Source organism: Bufo bufo, chromosome 3 (genome assembly GCF_905171765.1).
Source record: "Bufo bufo chromosome 3, aBufBuf1.1, whole genome shotgun sequence".
In the NCBI taxonomy this organism is placed as follows: Eukaryota; Metazoa; Chordata; class Amphibia; order Anura; family Bufonidae; genus Bufo; species Bufo bufo.
The window spans coordinates 653,494,484-653,521,933 of NC_053391.1; the positions used below are offsets into that span (position 1 = coordinate 653,494,484).

Below are 27,450 nucleotides of genomic sequence, written 5' to 3' on the forward strand. Positions count from 1 at the left end.
CAATACCCAGTCCTCATAGCTCTGTGTGCTTTTATTGTGTAAAAAAAAACGATTTGATACATATGCAAATTAACCTGAGATGAGTCCTGTATGTGAGATATGTCAGGGACAGGACTCATCTCAGGTTAATTTGCATTTGTATCAAATAGTTTTTTTTACACAATAAAAGCACACAGAGCTATGGGGACTGGGTATTGCGGATGTGCTAGCGGCCATCTAGCAACCCATGTCCTCAGCTCTATACACAAAATCCCGGTGACAGATTCCCTTTAAGTGTCAATTTAAAGTTAGCTGCAACTGTGTCAAGTTAACATTTGCACAGCGAAGAGGCAGGGAAGGGGACGTAGTTACCTTGACTTGAAGCAGAGAGGCCACTGCCCCCTTGACTTCAAGCATGTCTAGAGAAGCGCGTCGGCAGGGGATAAAGGAAGGTTTTCTGAGCTTTTGCTTCATCTGCCTTCAGGAAGAAAACGATCGTCGGAAACACGCTGCTGGCTACTCTCAGGTACTGCTGGCGGCTTGGGATGGTTTCTGGAGGTGACAGGTTCCCTTTAAGGGACATGTTTTAATGTTTACAGCATGTGCAAACTCAAAGCCCTTCAAGGTGTTATTTAATGGGTGAAAATTCATTCCCTACGCCTATGATATTTTTAACTTATAGCAATGTCTCCCAACTCTCCCATAAACTTGCACATGTATGACCAAGTGTGCATTGTCAATTTGGTAGGGACAACAATGTAACCTACCCAATCATCCTATCCCCTGTCAACTGCCGCCATATTTGTTAGAGGATTGGTCAGTCCCAAAGAAATTGTAGGCTTCTGCCAAGTGGCCAGCTTTAGGCAAATTGTTTCTATCCAAGAAATGAGGAAGACTGAACAATACAAGTTCTGAAATTCCAATATTGGTTGTTTTTGAAACTTTTTGAGGAGTTTTATGTTTGAACGTGTTTAACAGGAAAGGAAATATGTAGATGTTCGCTCAAAAATAAATGTGTCCGTTAACATCCCCCAATAAATACTGTGCTTCTTATATACTGTACAACAATGAGCACAAGGATTAGGACCTCAGCACCGGCCAGTTACCACATTGCTCCTGGTGCTCTCCGTCAAGAAGATATATGACAGTGGACTGCTGCACTCAGCCGAAGGACACCGTAGAGAATACGCCATGATTCAGCACTGCAGAGCCTCTCCAGGAATCCACACGGAAATCTGTGAAAATAGAAAATCTATGTGAAGCGCCCGCAGTCCTCGTAATGATACTCTATCTGATCTCTCGGATTCGCTTATGAGGACAATAATGAAGTGGAAGTAGTGTGTACGATGTCTATAGATACTCTCATCTTCATAGTATGGGAACAAGTCCGCTCTCCCGTTAGCCAAAAGGTACAAAAATAAATATTACCCTGTTTGGCTATAAGAGTGATCAATGAATACATCGGATGCAGATTGGCGCCCCCCGTATGTACTGAAGACGTAGCTTACTTAGAGTAATTTTTAAACCTACTGTACATATCATGGTTTCTATTAACCTGTGCTACATATCAACTTGTCAAAATTTGTGGCAGTGAATGAATTTTACCAAATTTTTAGCATTTACTTCAAAATTTAGAGGAGGACCGATGACTTATTTTCGGAACTCTCATAGTGATGAATGGAAGGTGGCCGCACGTGCGCTTTGCAATCTACTTTACTTCGAGGGCTCCGTTCTGGAGGTAGAAACGTTTCCCACAGGTGGGATCAGCAGCTATCTGTCACGGCTGAGGATGGGGAAAACCCTCAGCCGTGCGGTATCAGCAGATGGATGGTCAGTGCAAGGCCAGGACAGGAATCAGGGAGCAGGTCACCTCCTATCAATCCCTAATTCTGACCCTGTCTCCTAGCCGTATGAGCCGACCCTGATGGTGGGAGGGCTCATACTCCGGAACCTTGGAGTCCCTTCTAGCCCTCAGGGTGGCCCTAGACTAGGAGCAGGGTAAGACGACCTGTTCCTGCTAGATGCGGAGGAACAGGAGTCTCACTGGCCAAGCTACAAAGACAGGGGAACATAAACAGACATCACATGGGAACCCAGGAAACCATATGCTGCAATAACAAAAGACCAAACAAACATCTACTAAACACCATACATGAACTTATGACCACAAGGGTGGCCCCCACTGGCAGATGGTATAACAGGAGGATGTCTCCAGCAACCATGGCTGAAGAACCCCTCAGCTAACTGAAAACAGCAGAGGCTTTATAGCCCAAAGTAGCCACACCCACACTCAGACACACCAGGTGATCAAACACACAGAAGGGAGTTAACCCTTCCAACACAAGGCAAGGGAAGACGGCCACTTAAAGGGGAAGTACACACATAAACACACACTTCACCTGTTGCCGCGGGCAACGGCATGCGTGGCAACCATGTCCTGGGGATCAGCCATAGGGCTGAGACACTGCCACCACATGCACAAAACACCACACGTTGCCATGGGAAACCAAGTGAAGGAAAGTGTCCCAAAACACACCATAGGCCGTGACACTATCTGACCTTGATGGCATAGCGTAGAAATATTCCATCGTTGTCCCAGATTGGACATTGTTTGATGGTCTTTATTTTCGAGCCTTGAGACTCTGCAGCTTTGGGCATACTCCCTAGTGGGCGAGTGAGTCGGCACTCAAACTCAAATAAATTCTCCAATTCATATTAGCATCTCCAACACCAACCCCTTTAAGAAACAGCCGAATGCATTTATAACAACTTTTTAATAATTTTTTTTTTATAACTACAGAAGCAGAAAACACATCTGTATTCACAGCAGAAGGAAGGGAGGCTCCATAATCAGATTGAGAATGAACATTTAGATATTAAGCAGTAAATGATCCCCTGGCTAACACAGTAGTACAGGAATGGTTTAAAAAACAACATAAAAGTACATTGTATACAGACAGCAATATAATATCCTCATACTACAGAGATAACCAAGGAGGCACAATATGCCCAGGGCTGGTAAAGGTCAGACATGGGAAATAATGTCTGCTTTATTCTCATGGGAAGAAAGCATGAAAAATAGTGATTGTTATTTTTCCTGTTTTCCTTGTGCGTCTTGTATTAGGACAATATCATTAAAACCCTGGAGCTTCTAATCTAAGGTGGGTGTACAAAGGCTGTCCAGATGTCCTACAGTCAGAGGACTTCCGTTCCAATGTCCTGTCTAGTTACGAGAGGATATCCACCTACGCTCTGCCTCCTTTATGGATCGACAAGACTTCACATAATAATTACATAATGTTTTTTTTTTCAGGTTTTCGGCTCTTGTTCCTACAGGTGGAAAAGTCTAACGTCCTTCCATGTCATGTGGCTTGCAATACTGTATTCTATTAGAGGCCCATTGGAGCATGTATCAATGCTACAGCGTTTCACCCACCTTAAATGGGTTGCATAGGGTTAGAAAAACATGGCTGCCGACTTCTAGGAACAGTACCACCCATGTTCATGAGCAGCGGTGTATCTACCACGGCGGCAGACCACAAAGCTGTTATGGGGCATGGGGAGAGGGGAGCCCAGAGCTGAACTTCTTCTTTTCCGAACATAAATCTGTGGCATTTTCTGGAAGAGGCCACTAGGGGGAGCTCAGTGCATAGATATTTTAGCAGCCTCCATTACATTTAGTGGTAACTGTACAGATTTCTATGCTCTAAGCTATCTCTGGTAGTGGCTGCAAGCAGACAGTATATGCAGGATTTAAAGCTGTATATGGGGAGATTTATTAGTGCATTCATGCCAGTTGTCTGGTCTAAATACATTGAAAAATATGGTGTCCTGAATGAGGGCCACATTTATGAGGCAAAATGGGTGAGGTGGAGCCCAACTTTTTTTTTTATTAAAAATTGGCGCCACATCTTGTTGGAGTAGCATACTACGTTTTGCTATGGGGCCCAGTGAGATCTGTGTAAGCCCCTGTCCATGATCTGGATCTTATATCCAATGGCTGAGCTGCAGTGTCAGAAATGACCCATGGACAAAAGTGGCGCAAGATTGTTGGGGTAGGTACATTTAAGGGTTATTTTTTTTTTATTACTTTTAATTATTTTATCCGCCTCCGTCCACATTGCCTGCAAAAACGTTAAACTTTTACAACCCCTTTAAGTGATCCTGCTATATAGCCTGGGTCTAATATTTGTAGTATTTAGATTCCCAGCGATTCCTCCATTTATACCCCCTTTTCATTTTATCCTGAGTAGTCTGTGAGATATTTGGAAAGCCGTCATCTGGATGTGTTCCAGCAGATCAGCCACCTCATAAACTTCTGCTCAGACCTGTCCTTGGCTGAAAGGCAACTGATTGTAGCAGAAGCCCTATACCATCTACCTGTCTACAATAGGGAAGACCAGACATATTAAAACCTGCCCCTTAGGGCTCATGCACACGAACATATTTTCTTTCCGTGTCCGTTCCGTTTTTTTTTTTTCCGGACTGTATGCGGAACCATTCATTTCAATAGGTCAGAAAAAAAAATATCAAGTTACTCCGTTTGCATTCCGCTTCCATATGTCCATTCCGCCAAAACATTCTGCATTACGGACAAGGATAGTAGTACTGTTCTATCAGGGACCGGCTGTTCCTTTCTGCAAAATACGGAATGCACACGGACGTCATCCTTTTTTTTTTCTTTGCGGATCTGTATTTTGCATGTGCATGAGCCCTTAGACAAGATCCACAACCTGACGGACTAAATTGGAAGGGTTCATGCAGAAATTAAAGGAATACTCCCAGTTAAGGATAGGTCATCATCAATATCAGATAGGTGGGGCTCTGACACCCGGCACCTACAGAGACCATAAGAAGGCTCCATACACTATGTAGTTCTGGCGCTGATGTACACTGCTCAAAAAAATAATGGGAACACTTAAACAACACAATGTAACTCCAAGTCAATCACACTTCTGTGAAATCAAACTGTCCACTTAGGAAGCAACACTGAGTGACAATCAATTTCACATGCTGTTGTGCAAATGGGATAGACAACAGGTGGAAATTATAGGCAATTAGCAAGACACCCCCAATAAAGGAGTGGTTCTGCAGGTGCTGACCACAGACCACTTCTCAGTTCCTATGCTTCATGGCTGATGTTTTGGTCACTTTTGAATGCTGGCGGTGCTTTCACTCTAGTGGTAGCATGAGACGGAGTCTACAACCCACACAAGTGGCTCAGGTAGTGCAGCTTATCCAGGATGGAACATCAATGCGAGCTGTGGCAAGAAGGTTTGCTGTGTCTGTCAGCGTAGTGTCCAGAGCATGGAGGCGCTACCAGGAGACAGGCCAGTACATCAGGAGGCCATAGGAGGGCAACAACCCAGCAGCAGGACCGCTACCTCCACCTTTGTGCAAGGAGGAACAGGAGGAGCACTGCCAGAGCCCTGTAAAATGACCTCCAGCAGGCCACAAATGTGCATGTGTCTGCTCAAACAGTCAGAAACAGACTCCATGAGGATGATATGAGGGCCCTACATCCACAGGTGGCGGTTGTGCTTACAGCCCAACACCGTGCAGGACGTTTGGCATTTGCCAGAGAACACCAAGATTGGCAAATTCGCCACTGGCGCCCTGTGCTCTTCACAGATGAAAGCAGGTTCACACGGAGCACATGTGACAGACGTGAGACGCCGTGGAGAACGTTCTGCTGCCTGTAACATCCTCCAGCATGACCGGTTTGGCATTGGGTCAGTAATGGTGTGGGGTGGCATTTATTTGGAGGGCCGCACAGCCCTCCATGTGCTCGCCAGAGGTAGCCTGACTGCCATTAGATGCCGAGATGAGATCCTCAGACCCCTTGGGAGACCATATACTGGTGCGGTTGGCCCTGGGTTCCTCCTAATGCAAGACAATGCTAGACCTCATGTGGCTGGAGTGTGTCAGCAGTTCCTGCAAGACGAAGGCATTGATGCTATGGACTGGCCCGCCCGTTCCCCAGACCTGAATCCAATTGAGCACATCTGGGACATCATGTCTCGCTCTATCCACCAACGTCACGTTGCACCACAGACTGTCCAGGAGTTGGCAGATGCTTTAGTCCAGGTCTGGGAGGAGATCCCTCAGGAGACCGTCCGCCACCTCATCAGGAGCATGCACAGGCGTTGTAGGGAGGTCATACAGGCACATGGAGGCCACACACACTACTGAGACTCATTTTGACTTGTTTTAAGGACATTACATCAAAGTTGGATCAGCCTGTAGTGTGTTTTTCCACTTTAATTTTGAGTGTGACTCCAAATCCAGACCTCCATGGGTTGAAAAATTTGATTTCCATTTTTTGATTTTTGTGTGATTTTGTTGTCAGCACATTCAACTATGTAAAGAACAAAGTATTTCAGAAGAATATTTAATTAATTCAGATCTAGGATGTGTTATTTTTGTGTTCCCTTTATTTTTTTGAGCAGTGTAATAAAGTTCTGCTCCCATTTACTTGAGAGAGAGCTGAGCTGCAGTACCCCACCATGGCCACCACATAGGGTCCAGCGCTGTCTTCTATCAGTTGTGCGTCAGGCGCCGTGGCAGCCCAAAATAGCTAATCAATGGGGGCGTCGGGTGTCAGACCCCCACCAATCTGATATTGATGACCTCTCCAAAGAATTTATCTTCTGTTGTCCTCTGCAGTTTCTTGGATTAGACCACGTTCACATGCTGAGGACTCTGTCTTGTCATGTCTGGCATCGGTCACCGCTTTACAGAGAAAGCACTGCTTTTTTACTGTGTGACAGAGATTGCGTCATTTTAAAATCTGCTGCTTGCCATGCAGATGTTTTACAGCGCAGTGGAGCAGACTTTGTAATCTTACACAATGCATAGGATGTGTTACACCGACGAGCAAAAGGGTAGCAAATACAATAGTTGCAAGTCCAATGTATGTATGAGATAGCCAAGAGGATTGTCTATAAAATGATGGCAGTCTCACGTTCGAAGCTGTAGTGGATGGTGAGATGGTGAGAAAGTCAAAAGTTCAAAACATTGTTACCCTTTGGTTCGTCGGTGTATCTGAGGTTTCCCACAGACGCGGATGTCATTATCAGGATGCACAAATGAAACAGATCACGGAAAAATTCTGCTCTGCTATGTCTGTAGGTGGAGGCCAAGTCATAGATTAAGTACAGCAGGTCAGGTATACGGCATCGCAGGTTTATAGTGTTTTAGTATGATTTTGCCGAATTTTCTCCCTTTTTTCCTAATGCAAGTAAAATCGTCTAGGTGCCAAAATCTGTGCAGTGAATACAAGTACTGTTCCCTGCCAGGCTCTGCTTTTTTGCACAAGGGACGCATTGGATATTTTGTGCAACTACATTTTATTCTCATTTAACTGTTAGAGCGCCGCCCTACCCCACCCAGTTTCCCAATGTGCCGATCACTCTCAGGCAATGCAGAACGCAAAACACAACGCCCCAGATTTCTGATGTTTTTTACTTTTTTTCATGAAGTGGAAGAAATTTTACCCCACACATGCTACTTTCCTACGTGATCGCTGCATCTGATATAAATAACAGAGTGTTAAATAAAAAAATAAAAAATCCTACATACCCAATCCATTTGCTCACGACTGGCCGGAGGCCGCCATTTTGCTTGAAGATCTGGTTCAAAATCTTTGCGCGGCCAAAGATGACATCATCACGGGATTTCGACCGAGATCTTCAAGCAAGATAGCAAGCAAATGGATCAGGTAAGTATGATATTTTTTTTTGTTTTTTTTACACTATTTCAGGTTAAATCAATTCTCTACCATGAAGCACGAGGAAATTCGGCTTCGTGGCGAATCGAATTTAACCTAAATTCGGATCGAAGTCCCCTTTGGATATTTCGATTTGCTAAACACAACCCGCCACGGATGTTCTGACACTGACTACTGCACTTCCCTTCCTAGTCTGAGCTCCACACACAGGATGAGTAGACATTCCAAGCCATTTACTGTGGGTGGAGCCACGACCAGGAAGTGGAGAATAGCGGGGACCTGAGTGGTTTCGGAATTCCATACAGTTTTGGCCCATTTTGTAGAAAAATACCTCTTCGGAAAACCCATTTCAAGTTTTTTTTTATCTCAAGATATTGATTTTGTTGCCTTATTCTTAGGATAGGCCATTGATATCAGGTTGGTGGGGGTCAGTTTTCCAACATCCCCACCTATGAGCTGATTGAAGGGGCAGCCTCATATATTTTGTCGAGCATGGCATCTACTGACACAATGGTAACACTTGGTCAGTAACAGGTCCTCTTTTAATGCTTAAGTAGAAGTGCCTCACATGTAAATCACCTTCTAATGCTCAGGTAATACCATAGCTCCATAAAATGCCTTGATAAGATCAAACAGTTCCCAGATCTATTAACAGTGCTATACCATGTCTATATGATGCTGGCTTATTTATTATCCAAGTCATGTCTTAAGGCCTATTTAAAGGCTCGAACATTGACTTATAGGACAGCTGCCTTACATCTGGTGGCATCAGAGGCAGAGCTTGTTAAGAGTGCATTTGCATATTTTCTTTCACAGAATTCCAGAGGAGCAAGTATGGCCTATAGACTTTCTGCTCATCTTTCTCCCTATCACAGCTCAGGGAGTGTGTCCTTTCAGCTACAGCTCTCTACCTATCACAGCTCAGGAGGTGTGTCCTTTCTGCTGCAGCTCTGTATCTGTCACAGCTTAGGTGATGTGTACATTCTTCTGCAGCTCTGTATCTGTCACAGCTTAGGTGATGTGTACATTCTTCTGCAGCTCTCATCCTATCACAGCTCACTGAGTGTTTCCTTTCCGCTGCAGTTCTCTACCCATCCCAGTTCAGGGGGAATGTCCTTTATGCTGCAGCTCTCTACCCACCCCAGCTCAGGGGATGTGTCCTTCTGCTGTAGCTTGTAAGAGTTGATATGGCTGGTGGTACTTGAAAGATGGAACTGAGCATGTGCAATGACCTCAGTAGGTGGACATGCACATCATTATACAGATTAAACACCAGGGGGCGCCCATTATAATGAAGTAAAGAGTATATCTCGTCATAACAGTGGCTTGGCGGCCATTATTTCTGCTCAGCGTGAATAGACTTTCATCAGTGAACAGCACTGAGGCCCACTGGTCCCTCGTCCAGCGTAGAAGCTCCCTGGCCCATGCAAGATTATGACACCTGTGCCTGGTGGTGTGGTCAGGTACCTTTGCAGGTCATCTAGCATGCAGACCACGCTGATGTAAACTGTTACGAATGGTCTGATGTGACACTTGGGTGCCTCTCACCTCCCTTAAATGTGCCTGGAGTTGTGTGGCATTCATCATCCGGTTCTGCAGGGCATTGTTCACAATGAAGCGGTCATCAGTGTGGGATGTGGCTGAAGGAGGTCCACTTCTATGCCTTTCTGTGACTCTTCCAGTCTCTCTGTATCTCTGATACAACCTGCTGATGACACTCTGTGACATTCTAAGCTCAGTGGTCACTTCTGTCGGAGAACATCCTGCTTGAAGCCTCCAAATGGCGAGGTACTGTTAGTCAATTGTTAGATGTCGCCTTGGTCTCATGATGTCAAAATGTGAACAGCATGATGAGGAGGACTGTTTAAATACCAATTCTAATTTAACCAGGAAATTTATTGGGCGATTTATGGATCAAACACCAGCAAGTTGTGCAAAAAGTACTGGAACAGTTGGACATGTGCATCCAAAAGTTTAGAGAAGGTCACATTAAGTTCACCTATTAAGGTTAGAGGGCATTTTAGGTTCATCCTGATATTTCACCCACAAGCCAAATATCTCAAACTTTTTCTGAGTAGTGTAGTATGGACATAACAGAAATGAGTGGCTATAGTGTAGAAACCATACCGTAACCGTGAATACTGTCTGCAAGCTTTTTCAATATACTGTACAATGAGTGAACACAAAAACTGCTATAAAAATAACTACGTGATGTCATTGTTTCAGTCGACTGGAATTTCCCTTTAACAAAAGCATCTAAGAAATCATATAAACAATTCTGTGAAACTTTTTTTTTACTGTGGAGTTATTTCCGACGTGTCCTCCTTACAGGACAGGAGGTTGTGACTCAACGTCTTAATTTAGCTCCAATCAATATTTCATAATATGGGGCTTTAGAAACATCTTTGTTGCTGGAGATACGGGCCTGTTGTCTGCATTACGAGCCTTAGGATTGTCAGAAGGCATTAAGTTATCTTTGAATGCATCTGAAAGTGACCTACAAAACATTCAAGTGCATTTGCAAACTCCTAAATTCATCGCCACTTCCAACAGGAGGCTCGGAGAAGGAATTTGTTCTGTCTGCTCATATGTTTTAGGCGTCATTCATTTTTTTTATTTCAGGATATCTATAAAAGCCTCTGCCTGCAGATACAGTAAGCATTACATAAGGAGCAGGCCGCTGAATACATTTCAAGGGCTACAGGAAATTCTGCTGTTACAAGTTATCCATGTGACGGTTCCTTTGTTTTTCTGGAAAATTAACATTTTAAAATTAAACCATTTTAGCTCCCATTGCAACCTTCATCCAGTTTTCATAAAGAGGAGCTGTCTCCTCTCTCTTGACATGTCTGTTTTAGTAACTATTTGCATTCTCCATGTAATAACAATTCTGGAGCATCTATTCTTCTGACTACAACAGACAAGTCAGGAGAGGGGACAGGTCTTCTTTAACCTAGTTGCACTTTAGCGCTAAACTGTTCCGGCAGCCTGTTGTTTAGCCTGCAGTTCATTGTATCCGACATAGCCCCACTGGAGCCCATTGACTATAGTGGGACTCGACGGGGAATGGCCTGTTTCTGCCATTAGTGCCAGGATTCAGCCGGACAAAAAGCGATGCTTGCAGCAATATTTGTCCGGCCTCATCCTGACACTAAGGGTACGACCACACGGCGTGGTCGTGATCCGTTTGGGGTGTGACTACTAGCTGTGGTCAAGAACCGCAAGGCCAAGTAGGCCGCAGCTGCCTGATATTTAACCGCAATTTGTAGGTGGTCTGAATTCCTAATGGACATGCGGTATTGAAGGTTAAGAATTCAGACCGCCTATACAGTGCATTCTTCATTAGGAAAATATCAGGCAGCACAGCCGCTACCCGACAAGATCCTGACCGCGCTGTGTGTTTGTACCCTAACTCCGGAAACAGGGCGGAACCCCGCCAAATCCCATTATAGTCAATGGGGCTTGGTGGTGCTCCGGCCCTTCCCGGCTACGCAGGGCACGATATACACTACGACAGGATGTTCTCTGTTGGAACAGCCTACCGGAAGATTTTAGTGCTATTGGATGTGCAGGGCTAGCAACAGCACCCAGGCCCCGGTTCCTGAGGGGACCCAAAGAATAAATCAGTATTGGCACATGAAAGGTGGAGGTCCTGTTACAGGCACAAGAGCATCAAGTTATTCCTCTGGCTTATATGTATTTCCCTCAGTCATTTCTCATTCAGGGCTCTTTAAAAACTGGGACATCAGGGTTTCTTTGAAATAGTTAGGAACTTGGATTTAGGGAAAAATGCTGAGATAATCTTTTACAGTGGTGATGGGGTCTTGAAGATGTTTTCCTGAGAGTATTACAGTATACCTCAGGATAGGTCATCAATATCTGATCAGTAGGGTTCCTGATCATCAGCAGTTTGAAGAAGTTGTGGTGCTCCAATAATTGCTGTGACCTTCTCACCCCCTCAGTGCTGTATATTGTATAGTGGTTGTACTTGGTATTGCAGCCCAGGTCCATTCCATTGACCAATGAACTGACTAGAAAGATGCCACGCCCTCTTTAAACTGCTGATCGGCGGGGCGCCAGGAGTCAGACCCCCACAATCAGATATTAATGACCTATCCTGAGGATAGGTCATCAATATTGTACTCCTGGAAAAGCCCTTTAACAGTTTGCTTTGAACAATCCCTTTCAACAAAAACAGGGCCGGATCCGGGATAAACACCAGCCCTGGAAAGGAATGCTGGAATGCTGGGAGATGTAGTTTTGCAACAGCCGGAGGCATCCTGGTAGGGAAACACTACAGTAGATCGTTATCCCATCCAATTAAGTCAGAACTAAGAATAATCAAAGACCTTTACTTTAAAGAATGGAAGACACAGTTTCAAACTCTTACTTTATATTAGTTACTCAACACATTCAAAACCAGTAGTTGAGGATGAATAGAGCAAAAAAAAAAAAAATTATATAGTTTAACAGTTCCAATAAAGTTTTTGACAAAAAAGTGCAGTTATGTTGCTTATAATTCTTTAACAGTACAAAATGTGCAAAAAACTTCCTATAGAAGTCATAATAACGTTCCCGTTTTAGAAAAGAACAAAACTTTTTAAGATGTACCAGTATTATGGTAAACAACCCAACACTTTTCAGACAGAAACATATAAAGAATAAATAGATAAATTGGGCTGGCACTCTGTATGTGTGGTGTGATGTGGAAAAATGGACTAAAATACAATATAAAGTGATCACACAATTTAATTCAAACTCAAAATATCATAAAATACACACAATTGAATAAGATGTGTAATAAAACACTAAAAATTTATAGCAGGACTAATATATATTAATTCATTAAGTATTTCATGACATAAAGTTCGTTCCATATGTAGGAAACCAAAGATAAAATATTGTCCTTTCTCTCACAAATCAATGTATAGAGGGGGCAAAAAACGCTTAGTTCTGTGGTTGTACATCCTGTGCACAGTTTGAACACGGACTAAACACGGACGAAATATATCTTAGGTAGCAATTTACTTCAATGAATAGATGAAGTGCTGTGTGCTCCGAGATAAGAAGAAGTGGGTCTTACCTTAACCCGAATATTTAAAGTCAGGATAACTCACGCTTACTTGGCTTCTATGGTGAGCGTAGTCCCACGTTTAGTAAGAGTGAACGCCGGAGTAGCGCAGTCTATGGCGTGCTTCTGATTTGGTTTGTACCAAGTCGCCTGTATCACAGAGTGCGCCGTGTCTCACGTGGTCTGTGACGTACCTCTGGTCCGAGACTGTAGCGAGGTATCGTGAGAGCTGGCGTGCTTCTGATCTGTGGTTGATGACAAAGTATCTCGAGAACTGTGCTCGGCAAATCCTATATGCAGAAGATTTTCACTGGAGCGCTCCAGATTTTAAAAACAGATTATTCGCAGACTTTATATCATGTGTATCATCTGAGAAGGCCTTGGTCACGGATGGGAGTATATCAGCCAGACGCGTTTCGGGGACCTCTTACCCCTTCCTCAGTGGCAGCCACACTCCTATCACTATCAGCCTCAGACAGCCTATACATGCTGGAATCGCTTAGATTTCCCCATGTACTGGCTGCCTGGGCATGATATAAAGTGTTAGTGCTTTAGGCAATCACTTCTATCATGCCCAGGCAGCCAGTACATGCGGAAATCTACGTGATTCCAGCATGTATAGGGTTTTTACTAAATCTCTCAGTACCGTAAATAGGCATTTAGTATAAGCCCTGTATGCTCTGGAATCACTCAGATTCCAGCATCTAGAGATCAGTATTGCCAAGTATAATTATATATGTACAGCTGGTATAAGTTATACATCTTCTTGTATATAGTGATATGGACCATGCTGGAATAACTTAGATATCTCCTGTATATAATTATATATGTAGAGCTGGTATAAGTTAGGCCCCTTTCACACAGGCGAGATTTCCGCGCGGGTGCAATGCTTGAGGTGAACGCATTGCACCCGCACTGAATCCGGACCCATTCATTTCTATGGGGCTGTGCACATGAGCGGTGATTTTCACGCATCACTTGTGCGTTGCGTGAAAATCACAGCATGCTCCTCTTTGTGCGTTTTCCACGCAACACAGGCCCCATAGAAGTGAATGGGGCTGCGTGAAAATCGCAAGCATCCGCAAGCAAGTGCGGATGTGGTGCGATTTTCACGCGCGGTTGCTAGGAGACGATCGGGATGGAGACCCGATCATTATTATTTTCCCTTATAACATGGTTATAAGGGAAAATAATAGCATTCTGAATACAGAATGCATAGTAAAATAGGGCTGGAGGGGTTAAAAAAAAATACAAAATAATTTAACTCACCTTAATTCACTTGCTCGCGCAGCCGGCTTCTCTTCTGTCTTCATCTTTGCTGTGCACAGGAAAAGGACCTGTGGTGACATCACTGCGGTCATCACATGGTCTGTCACATGATCCATCACCATGGTGATGGGTCGTGTGATGGACTATGTGATGAGCGCAGATACGTCATCAAAGGTCCTATTCCTCAAAGAAGGAGACAGAAGAGATGTCGGCTGCGCGAACAAGTGGATTAAGGTGAGTTAAATTTGTTTTATTTTTTTTAACCCCACCAGCCGTATTTTACTATGCATTCTGTATTAAAAATGCTATTATTTTCCCTTATAACCATGTTATAAGGTAAAATAATAAAATCTACACAACACCTAACCCAAACCCGAACTTCTGTGAAGAAGTCCGGGTTCGGGTTTGGGTACCAAACATGCCGATTTTTCTCACGCGCGTGCAAAACGCATTACGATGTTTTGCACTCGCGCAGAAAAATCGCGCATTTTCCCGCATGCACCCGCATCTTATCCGGGCCAAAAACATGATGCCCGTGTGAAAGCGGCTTTATACATCCTCTTGTATATAGTGTATAACTTATACCAGCGCTACATATATAATTATATACAAGAGATGCACAGGTTATACCAACTGTACATATATCATTATATACAGGAGGTACCCAGGTTATACCAGCACGGTCCATTAAAGATTTATAATTTATACCAGCTGTTAGCTGTACATTTATGATGATATCCAGATGATGCCTAGGTTATTCCAACTTAGTACATATTTAATTTATACTCAGATATATAGTCCTCCTGTAAGTACCTGGGGCAGTGGGATCTGTGCTAACCTTGTGCCTAGTGGGCTGAGTGCTGATTCTGCTGGCTCTTCAAGCACTGGACGGCCTGGACCAGCAGCGTGGAATCGTGGATGGCAGGCAGTGCCAGTGAGCATTGAACAGAATGGCACCCGTGCTCTGCAGCCGCTCCCACCTGAACTAAAGGTACGCGCCGTCGGATGTGCCACTCACGCAGCAGCGCTGATGACGTGTGACGTCACGTCATACAGCACACTGTGCGGTCCTGTGCTGCCCCGACGTCCGACCTGCTCTCTGTGATCAGCACGGCCGGCCATGTGGCAGTCAGCTAGTAGCTACACCGGCCAAGGAGCCTCCTCGCTGTTGCCTGCGGCCGGCCGTGCGGCAGTCAGGGCTACCGGCCTAACGGGAATTTTCCTGGTATCCCGGAAGGTCAGTCTGGCCCTGAACAAAAACAAATGTTGATCTAACTTCTGGGACCCACAATGATCAGCTATCCCTGATTGTACCTGTCAAGAATTATTATAGTGATTGTACAGGGTTAGAAAAGCATGGCTATTTGTTGTTTTTTTTTTTTTTTTTTTTTTTTTAAAACCGTGCTTGTGTCTGGCATTGCAGCTCAGCTCCATCCACTTTAGGCTAGGCCATCAGTGTTCGATCAGTGGGAGTCCAACCTCCAAGAACCCCACAGATCAGCACAGTGTAGCGCTTCTGTGGTCCTGGACAAGTGACCTATGGCGGGCCCTTCACTGTGCTGAGGGATGGACCCCACCAAATAAAACATCCAAAAATACCCTTTAACTCATGGGGCTAAAGCATTCCCAGCTCACAACTGGTCACTACCCAGCAATGTTATTGTGTCATGGGATGAAAGGAACTCACAGAGGATGGTAATACACAACATACATTGGATATACTTATACGGGAGAGGTGAGGATGTGGACGTGAGGAGACAATAGATGGGGGACACACAAAGGAAGGACTGGTGGCATCGATTCTATCCTTAAGCAAAAGAGGAGAACAGTAGGAGTAAATGTCGTGCGGTTCACAAGTCTTTGTAGTGCTCGCTCACTTACTACCTTGCATTTGATGTAATCAACAAAGTCTTAGAACATAGGAAACAGGAAACCAAATATAGACACAGCACGTAGCATCCGAGTAAGAAAGGGCACAAATGAAAGACCACCTAAGATTAAAAAAACAAAAACTGTAAATACGAAGCTTCTGTTTTCCTCTTCTGTTTTTTTAATTTGGTCATTCATTGTGACCGAATTAAAAAACATTTCGGAGGCCCTAAACAAATTTATATCTGGTGAATCTTGTATTATCTCTAAGTTTCCCCATTCACCCTGCTAAGTTTGGCACCGTGGCTCCACTAAGCTCCCTCCCATCGCACTGCCCCATATTATCGGTACGCTCCCCCCCCCCCCCACATCAGCCCTATACGCTCCACTCTCTTCAGCCATTGCTCTACAGCTGGGAAGAGCCCCCTCCCCTCCTGGGTCCCTGTGCCAGTATGTCCACCTCTTTAGTCATTTCTTTCAGCCAACAGCTTGTGGCCAGTAGGGGGCTCCTTATCTCTGGTACTCCCATTATTTGCTTGCTTTGCATGGTGGTAAGGTCCGCCACTGTTAATCCGGCGCATGAAGCCTCAAACGTATTTATCCACTGGTACAAGTGATGGCATATCATTCATTAGGATATACTGTTACTTTATGATTGGTAAGGGCCTGACCTCTGGGACCCCTGCCAATCCTGAATAAAGGGTCTGTTGGGCTAATTGATGGGGACCCCAAATAAACCACTGGATCAAGGGGCCACACTAGTTTAGCACTGCAAAGTTTGTACCTCCACAGTGGTGCTCCCATCTACCGTCTGTACCGGGAATTGCAGCACAGGTTACAGCCCCCCTGACTTGAGTGCAGCTGTGCAATTCCCTGCGTGACAGGTGGACAGGAATGCTGCTGCTGTTCAGGGTAAAAGTCGAAAAAAGGATTACCGTCTCTCCCAGAGGGTGGTCTCCCATAAAAATAAGTCATAATCCTCCTGTTCCACCACTTTTCAGTCCTCCACCAATCTGTACTTCCTGGTCCCTCTTGACATACAGGAAATCGCTGTTTAGCCAATCCTTGGCTGAGGTAGGTCACTACTGCTGCAGCAATGATTGGTTGAGAAGTTATTTCCTGTGTGTCGAGAGGGATCACGAAGTAGAGACTGGTGGGATCTGAGAAGCATCTGAACAGGAGCAAAGAGAAAACGGTAGGGTGAGTAAGACCAATTTAGTCATTTTACAATATTTTACAAATTGAGAAAACCTCTTTAAAGGGGTTGTCCAGGATTTTTTTTTTTATTTAAACCCCCCCAGTGGGACCTGTGAAGGGATCTGTACTTGCCTGCACCCCACTGCTCTGTGACTCCCAGTCCGTCTTCACCGGACTTCCTGTCTCGGTCAGCTTCCTGCACGGACAGGGTCACGAGCGCTGATGCAGCCAATGATGTTGACGCTTGGTCATGTGCCGCTTGGACACTGCTGAGCCCCCTTTAATGCAGGAAGGTTACAGACAGTGGCCGGAAGTTAGGTGAAGACTGCTTGGGAGCCAGAGTGCAGCGGAAGGGAGCAGATAAGTAAAGATCTCTTCACAGGTCCCTTGGGTGGGTGAGAAATTAAAAACAAATCCTGGACAACCACTTTAGGTTCTTAACTTCAATACTGAAACCTTGCTAACCACCGAGCCATCACAATATTGATATTGAATTTCATCTCCACCAGAAGTATCGACGAGTGCAGGAAGATTTTCTCAGTGCAGACAATGGAGCTTTGCGTCGTCCCACGAAGGACTTCCAGGGGGATTCCACGCATTGATTGCTGCTTTTAGCTAACAATGTTACTCAGCAAAAACAAATGGAAGGAACGCTATTAAACCTGCTCCATCAGTCCCGAAGCCTGAGAGGAAGCGAGGATGACAGTGCAGGAAGAAGGGACTAGCACACATTTCTATAGTAAATTGTTAACAATAATGGGAAAGGAAGCACTAGAAATGCACACTGGCCAATTAATGACTAAATGCAGAGTCTTTGAAGCCATGATGTAATATCATGTAAAACGTAACTCCAGCCTGCCATAGTAAATAGTGTGTACTATGAGCTTCCTATTCGGGTAAATAGCCAGTGGTTAGTCAACATAGGGGGTCATTCATTAAGCTGAAATATGCTTATATTAGGCGTATTTCAGGTTCAGCAGCTAGTTGCACCGCAGTCTGTAACTTCTCCCCGCTCACACCAGGTCTAAAATTGTGTATTTTGGCGTGAGCCGGAAGGGGAGGGGCCTCGTTTAGGCGTAGAAAATAGTCTAAAGGATGCTGTCTTAGGGCTCATGCACACAACAGTTGAGTGTTTTGCGGTCCGCAAACCGCGGATCCGCAAAACACGGATGTCGTCCGTGTGCGTTCAGCAATTTGCGGAACGGCACGGACAGCCATTAATATAACTGCCTATTCTTGTCCGCAAAACGCGGACAAGAATAGGACAGGTTATATATTTTTTGCGGACCACGGAAGGGAGAAACCGCGGATCCGCAAAACACGGATGGCGTCCGAGTGCGTTCCGCAATTTGCGGAATGGCACGGACAGCCATTAATATAACTGCCTATTCTTGTCCTCAAAACGCGGAAAAGAATAGGACAGGTTATATATTTTTTGCGGGTAACGGAAGGGAACAACGGATGCGGACAGCACACGGAGTGCTGTCCGCATCTTTTGCGGCCCCATTGAAGTGAATGGGTCCGCATCCAAGCTGCCAAAACTGCGGCTCGGATGCAGACCAAAACAACGGCCGCGTGCATGGGGCCTTACATTTAGAACTGGCTGAGGATCTGCCGATGTTATGTAGAGGCCGGCGCCTCTTCATAACTTCGGCGGATCCACCGCCAGCTTAGGGGTTTATTAAGACCAGGGCCTAAAAATTTCAGCACGGATGTTTTTTTAAAATGTGCAGTAAATAGTTGCCATCAAAAAATAGGACATGAACAGTTTTTGGGCGGCGCACACGGGTGGCACGTTAGGCATCCGTGTTCTGCAGACCGCAAAACACTGTGTGGTCATGTGCATGAGGCCTAAAACAGATAGACAGCCAGGAAATAAATGCACAATGTCATGTGAATGTAGCCTAAGGGTTCTTGCACACGACCGTATGCATTTTGCAGTCCGCAAAAAAAAGGATGACATCCGTGTTGCATTCGTTTTTAGTTTTTTTTGTGGATCCATTGTAGCAATATAACAAAACAATAACAAACACAGGTGCACTCTGCAGTAATACTAAATCCTCAAACTGATTTTAAAATTGAGAGATTAGTCAACATGTCCTACGGTGTAGAACATGTTTAAGCCCGGACACCGCGACAAGGTTTCTCAAGTGGCCCGGGACCCTACACTCTCCTACCTGAGCCGTATGGGCGATACCAGGAGCCAGTGGGCAAATTACAGGAGCATAAGGCCGACTCACAAACAACTCACCAGTTACCTCCAGCATGTGGCCATGCTTACAATGGGAGGAGGGAGGAGTCTGTGAGTCCCACTCAAGACTTGCTGATATGTCCCAGGCCTCACAGGTGCACCTAAATGTAGCCTGTAGATGGAAAACAGGCACATTTAAATAGGAGTTTATACACCTCCAGAAATCTATATATACAAACTAAGAAGACAGGTTGGCATTAGCAGGAGGTGCTCAAACCCACATGCAGTTGTGCATATATATAGGGGAGCAAATCCTGCACTTGTGGCCCGTTGCTAATGGCGATCCCCAGCAAAATGCATACAATGGAGGATGCCCGCGGCGAACCACAAGTACCACAATAGACATCCTACACAAGGTAACAAGTGCGGATGTAATAATTAATATAACAATATAACAAAACAATAACAAACACAGGTGCACTCTGCAGTAATACTAAATCCTCAAACTGATTTTAAAATTGAGAGATTAGTCAACATGTCCTACAGTGTAGAACTTGTCTAAGCCCGGACACCGATCCATTGTAGCCTTTACTTGTCTGCAAAATGGACAAGAATAGGACATACTCTATTTTTTTGCAGAACAGACATGCGGACGTACAGACACGGAATGCACACAGAGACATTTCCATTGAAATTAATAGTTCAGCATACAGGTCAAAAAAAAAAGAACGGACAAAAAATACGTTTGTGTGCATAAGCCCTAAGGCTGTGTTTGCAGTGTACATCGGAGGTCTACTTTTCAAAGTACGGTACTCCTAATGTATACCTCTGATGGAAACCTCTGGTGTACGGTAAGCCACCATATTATACAGGGATGTGAAGTGGGTGCAAAATGCAGGTCTATGCTCTTCTTTTGCAAAACCCAAAGAGATCATGCCTTCCCCTCCCTCGGCTGAATGTGTACGTGTCTTTAATGGGGGAGAAGAGAGCCACCACCAGAGACTTCTGTTGGTGCCTTATATCTTGAGAGAACAAAAGGATCAGGCAAAAATATTCATTTCACCTGATCATTCTCTCCCCCAACGTCATCTGTTGGGAGCTCCCATACATATTAAGCTGTTGGCAGAACCCGCCGATCTTGGCAGGTTCTGCCAACAATACATGAATGTGTATGTGTGCCTAAAGCATACATAAATGATTTTAAAAATGGTGGATATCTTCTTTATTTTCCCAATTGAGCCAATGACAACAATGAGTATTGTATTAAGATGCACTTTTTCCCCCAAAATTGTGGGGGAGGGGAAAATGTCAGTGTGTCTTATGGAACAAATAATAATGACTGCTTTCATCATGGTAGCAGTCATTACTAAGCAGAAGGCGCAGTAAGTGGTGAGTGTCGAGCTTCTGAGCTACAGAGTCTTGACGTAGTGCAGGTAGGCATGCACGATGACCTGAAACTGTGCGATGTCAGGTCACAGTGCAGTGCTAGGTCGGCAGAAGACCATGGAGCGGTGAGTGTCAGCACAGTAAGTTCATTAGAGGTCCAGTAAATTATTATTATTTTTTTTTTGTTTGATGTCGCTTGGGGGTCTGATCTAAAGGAGGAATGGGGGTCTGATCTGAGGAGGAATGTGGTGGGGTCTGATGGGTGTCTGATCTGAGGTCTGAGGAGGAGTGGGGGTCTGATACAGAGGTCTGATGGAGCTTGGGGGTCTGATCTAAGTTCTGATGGAGCTTGGGGGTCTAATGGGGGTCTGATCTGAGGTCTGATGAAAAATATTTTTTCTTATTATATTATATATTCCTCTATATCCTAGGTGCATCCTATGGAGCAAAAAATACTGTAGATAGATATACACCCGGGCAATGCTGGCTATATTTGTGTCACAAACCAGCCGGTGTGAACCCACTGTGCCACGTGTCCTACCTCCTCTAAGGGCGTTGTCTAATGGAAACTCCTCAATCTTCACAGTACCCCTGATGGTGGGGATAGACTTTCCCATGGGGAACAACAGGTCGCTATCTCTTGAGGAGGATAGGCACACAAGGTAGCTGGTCCAGGCAGACCAGGAGGTACCTGAAAAAGCTACCAGAGGTACAGGCATTGTCAGAAAGCTGAGTCATTACTATGAGCAACAGTGCAGGACCGAAGTCAGACAGGCAATAGGTCAGGGCAGGCGACACAGATACAGGTCAGGCAATCCGGATCGGCAACCTGAGAGTCAAGGCAAGCAGGCAGGGATCAAATGGGTAGCAGAATCCAGGCACACAAGCAGATATCAGGAACCTTAGCAGGACACAAGGGACTTGACACTGAGGCATCTGGGAAGGGGTCTGAGCCACTTATATATGTACAGGAGGGCTAGGATTGGTAGGCGAGGTCACATGATCCAACCCATAAAACACAGGAAGTGACGCGCGCTGGCCCGAAATGCTGCAGGAAACAAGCACCAAGCATGCTGTGGCCAGGGCTGAAAGGAAACACTGGCAGTAGATCACCGCTGAACATGGCGCCCAGGGCTGCGGCGGTAAGCAGATGAACAGCGCCGCACAGCAGCCGCTCTTACAATTTGCTAGTATATATATTTTTTAAGCTACATCACATTTTGTGAGGTGGGTGGGGGTTAATGTATATGTAAGCTAATTGTATACAAGTCTTCTGCTGGTGCTTTATGTAAGAAAAATCCACCCACAGGATAAAATACACTGATTTACAGTATGTGAAGTGAACATTTTGGTAGAAAACAGAAGATCGTTATGTAATGCTCAATTTACTGTGGGGGTTTTCAGTCATCTGCAGCGGGGTTTAATTGGCCATCAGGGATATCTCTGCAAAAACTATTTTCTCTTATTGTCTTTGCTTTGAAGTTTTATGATCTGTCGAGAAACTTTACCAAGTATTTTATTATTGTTCTATATTCAACAATTCAATCCCAAGTATCTTAGCCACTAAAAAAAAATTATTTGCCCTTGTGACACACTGCAATTTAATATATAAAAGTGTTGCAGTGGATGGTGACACCATTTATTGAACTAATTCTCTGTGAGATTTTCTGGCGCCAGAGATCAAGATCTTTCCTATAGCCAGGTGAAATGATTTAGTGGAGAGCTATTATTTTCTTTTTTTGGGGGGGGGGGGGAACAATAACTGGGTATGAGATGGTCTCCACTGCTATCAGGACTTATAGAAGTCTACTGCGCCTTCACCTTCTGATTTCATACAGATTTCTTTCTACGTGATTCCAAAGGAATCTGAGAAAAATAAACCCTGTATGTCTCCGCTGATGGGTTTGTCGAAGGGACAGTATGGATGCTTAGGTTTTTTGGTAGTCATATTACATGGTGGCGTGGATGGCCCTCTTCTAAGGGATATTACAATGAAATGTAGGTCTCAATGTAGTATCTGCGGAAATGTACAGTAGGCCATACAAATTAGAGGTATATTGGCCAAGCCTACCATTTTCTGATGGACTGGTCAACCATCCAATGTGTACTGAGTACCCCTGACTATCCTTAAATGGCAGATGTCGGGGGAGAGAAGGATTTTGCTGTAAGGTTTCAACAAGGCCAGTCATTTTATTCTAGGATAAATGTGTATTACAGCACTGTAATCCCGTCTCAGGAGCGGAAATACCACCATATTACGAGGCCATTATGGTTCGGGCCTCATTCCCCAACCTGTGCTCTTCCCAGCAGGCTCGATGCCGTGACTCCATCACGTCTGCTGGGCTGAATAGAAGGTCGCATGGGCTGAGGACCATTCCCTTGCCTGTCCCCGGCCTGTGTGCTCTCTCAGCTCAGCAGGCACGATGACATCAGTACATCGTGTCTGCTGGGAGGAGCATGATCTACTCCATTCATTGGGCTAGGTGAGTAGTACTGTCTTTTATTTTATTAATACCACAAGGGCTTCACTAATATAAGGGGATGCTAAAGGGAAGCACTACTGTGTGGGAACACTAAAAGGGCATAACTACTTTTTGGGGACACTGAGGAGGCATAACTACTGTGTGGGATTCCTAAGTGGGCAGAAATACTGTGCAGGGGGCCCTAAGGGAGTATTCTACTGTGAAGGGTGCACTAAAGGGGCATAACTACTATGGGAGGCATTAAGGGGGCATTCTACTGTGAACGGTGCACTAAGGGGGCATAACTACTGCATGGAGCACTAAGAGAGGAATCTACTGTGTGAGGACTCTAAGGGGGCATAACTACTGTAAAGGGGGCACTACTGATTGGGTGGGGGGTTGAATGGTGAGCACGGACAGTCTCGACTAGTCTAAGGATGGGGGGTTGAGGGGAAGTTGATCTGGGGGAGGCATTCCGAATTTTGTTGTGAGGTCCAGTCTTTTCTAGTTATGCCCCTGTCCCTTATCCGCATTCAGAACATATGCATAATTAGCCAGGTGGCGCATGTATGTGTATAAGTGGGGCGGCTGAGATGTGGGCCAAAGGAGAACTCGACTGGCAGGTATTTTGTGTATGGCTGGACTTATTCGGATAATATAACATTTACCTCTGAGCAGTGGCAGCCATGTCTTCTCTAATGTTGATCGCGAATATTCTAAATCGCAAATTTTTATCGCAAATATCGTCACTTCGAGAATTTGCGAAGATGTAGAATATAGTGCTATATATTCGTAATCGCGAATATTCTAGATTTTTTTTTAGCAGTAACCTCCCTTCTTGCTTGTGGGCCAATGAGAAGGCTGCAATGTCTTTGTCAGGGCTTAGCAACATTCCTAGCAACCAATAGGAAATTTGCCTACCCCTTACTATATAAGAACCTCCCCAGCAGCGATTTCTGCTATTTTTATGCAGTTCTGAGAGAGAGAGAGCAGTGACATTGCTGTGCTCTGTGCTTTCATCTGGATCCTATTCCTTATCCAAGTACATTAGATAGTTAGTTAGCTCATATATATATATAATACAGACAGTGGGAGATAGTCAGTGTAGGTTAGATAGTGATATAATGTAGCTGATAGGTTCCAGTGCAGGGTGTTAGGTAGTGTGATAGGACTTACTGTTTCTCTGCTGTCCATACATACATGCTACAGACATAGTGCTGTGATGTCACAACAATACTTAGCGCACCAATCACTAATATCTACTCAGACCTGATAAAATGTGAAGTTGCATGTATTGCGCAAAAAATATGTGCATCATTAGTGTCGATTGTTGCAAAAATAATGACTAGAGATCACGAATTCTAGAATTTGCTAATTTATGGCGAACATTATGCCAAAAAATTAACGAAATATCGCAAAAACGAATATTGCCTATGCCGCTCATCACTAGTCTTTTCCAGATCGACTTGTATTGCTGATGGACTATTTAACCGACCTCTGCATGAAATAAGTCAATCTCTGTGACTTTCTCTGCTCCATATCGTACAAGGAACAACTAAAAGTGATTTGCCAGGGGGCTGAGTTTTCAGGCTATCAGGCAGCTAATGGAGTCTACAGTCTGCCCTTCCAGTTCACTGAGATGACTGACCAAGTGATGAATTTCCACCTGTAGCTATTAGTACAATGGATAACTTTCCACTAGAGTTATACCTTTTTAGCACTCAAGTGGTCTATTCCTATTAATTGACCTCTCTAATCCAACTCTCTGGCACCGGGCTTTCCTATCCATAACCCCATTCGGCCCTCAAGTGAATTTTTTTTCTCTATCTAGCCCAAAGATGTGAAAGAAAAGTCCACAATAAAACTATTGAAATATGTGCAGAAAGAAGTAAGAAAATAGCGTTTCCTTGATCGGCGCAGTCTCTGTGATAAAGCTATGTTTTGGTTACCTTTTTCACTCTGCAGAAACTGCATTTATTTTATCCAAATAAGTAGATGAAAGAAAGTAGACGGCACTCACCGCTGCGGGGTTCATTCCTTTATTCTTGACATATGCTGAATACAATTTGAATGTATGCATCAGGGCTGGGGCGGACTGTTCCTACACAGAATGCTGAATGGCCCACAAAACTCAGTTTTGCTACTGTCCACGGAAATCTTTAGTAAAAGGCGAAATATTTATATATTCTGAAGAGAAACCATCTACTTATTTGGATTCCACGTTGTTTGTATGCATGGACTGAGCAGCACATTGCTTTATTGATAGGATACACGGAGAGCCAGCGATTTAGGCTACGTCTACATGACGACATTTGTTGCGCGACAGATAGGGCACAACTACACTGCAACATTTGTAGCGCAACATTTTGTTGCACTAATGTCGCGCGACAATTTTTAGAATGGCAGTCTATGGTGTCGCACTGCAACATGCAACATGCTGCGACTGCGACGCAACAGTTGCAGAAAAATCCATCTCGAATGTCGCGCGACAAATGTGGTCGTGTAGACGTAGCCTTAAACAGAGAGGCACTCAGCGGTGCCGCCCCGCTTCATCTTTTCTACTTTATAGTAACCATGCATTTATTTTATGTTTTCAAAGGGGTTTCTGACATTTTGAAAATCTTCAGAAAATCCTGTATATAGAAAAATTGTAAAATATAAAATATACTAAAGGCTTGATCACATCTGCTTTGGAGGCACAGACATATTGAGATGATGTAGTATCCACAATTACACTAAACAAAAATATAAATGCAACACTTTCGGTTTTGCTCCCATTTTGCACGAGCTAAACTCAAAGATCTGAAACATTTTCTACATACACAAAAGACGCATTACTCTCAAATATTGTTCACAAATCTGTGTTAGTGAGCACTTCTCCTTTGCCAAGATAATCCATCCCACCTCACAGGTGTGGCATATCAAGGTGCTGATTAGACAGCGTGAATATTGCACAGGTGTGCCTTAGACTGCCCACAATAAAATGCCACTCTGAAATGTGCAGTTTGATCACACAGCACAATGCCACAGATGTGTAACGCACCTAGTTGATCAGTTAGGATCTCAACTGCGGAAGCAATGGACATCCACTATTATCCCACCGCCCTTGTTTTTGGCTGTGGGATTCGCGGTTACTCAGTATGTACCCCAGGCGTCTCTCTCAGTCTTGGGCGGAGAGTTTGGGGTAACAAAATCATTTACCGGTATCCATCTAATTAGTTACTGCTGGAAAGGAAGGTCCCCCAGTATACAGGAGTCACAAGTTAGTGTAAGCTTGTGCACAGTTCAGAGTTAGAATATAGCATGTCCTCAGTTTAGTATATAATATGCAGCAGGTTCAGAGTTAGTATAGCATGTCCTCAGTTTAGTATATAATATGCAGCAGGTTCAGAGTTAGTATAGCATGTCCTCAGTTTAGTATATAATATGCAGCAGGTTCAGAGTTAGTATAGCATGTCCACAGTTTAGTATATAATATGCAGCAGGTTCAGAGTTAGTATAGCATGTCCTCAGTTTAGTATATAATATGCAGTAGGTTCAGAGCATGTCCTCAGTTTAGTATATAATATGCAGTAGGTTCAGAGTTTGTATAGCATGTCCTGAGTTCAGAGTTGGTTTGGGAATAACACCACACACCAGCAGGAACCACCCCACTCTGAGTTCCAGGACCTTAATCAGAGCAGGTAACAGGCATATACTTGCGGTTAGTTGGTCCTGGCTAGGAAGCCAGCAGTGGGGAAGCCAGTGGCAAGAAGGTAAGCAGTCCTTCACAATGTTGTTAGGGATCCAGGTCTGGATATGTGGACAGAGTCCTCAGATGCAGTGGAGCTAGCAGGGTGCGCACTCCATTAGTGGAACACCCTGCTTAGCACCTGTCTTCTATTTAAGGCCCGGAGGTAAGTGGGCGGAGTCACAGGACGGCCCAGCAGTCACTGCGTTCCACGCTGGAGCGCAAGCCAGTGTAACAACACAGGCGGTCGCTGCGTTCCACGCTGGAACGCAAGCCAGCGTATCATCGCAGACGGTCGGTGTGTTCCACGCTGGAGCGCAAGCCAGCATATCGTCACAGGGAGCCGCTGCGATCCAGGCTGTACTGTTACAAGATGTTGCAACGTTTGAGTGAGCGTGCAATTGGCATGCTGACTTCAGGAATGTCTACCAGAGCTGTTGGCCGTGCAATGAATGTTCATTTCTCCATCATAAGCCGTCTCCAAAGGCCTCACAACCGCAGACCACGGTTAGCCACACCAGCCCAGAACCTCCACATCCAGCATGTTCACCTCTATGATCATCTGCG

The 27,450-nt window shown here is 44.6% G+C and overlaps 1 protein-coding gene and 1 pseudogene across 1 annotated transcript in view; one reads left to right on the top strand and one right to left on the bottom strand.

Annotated features, from left to right (window-relative positions):
- Positions 1–27,450, top strand: part of PDGFD (platelet derived growth factor D) — a 237,123-nt gene that overhangs the window by 8,373 nt on the left and 201,300 nt on the right. The window lies entirely within an intron of this gene.
- Positions 25,287–25,354, bottom strand: LOC120996762 (annotated as a pseudogene).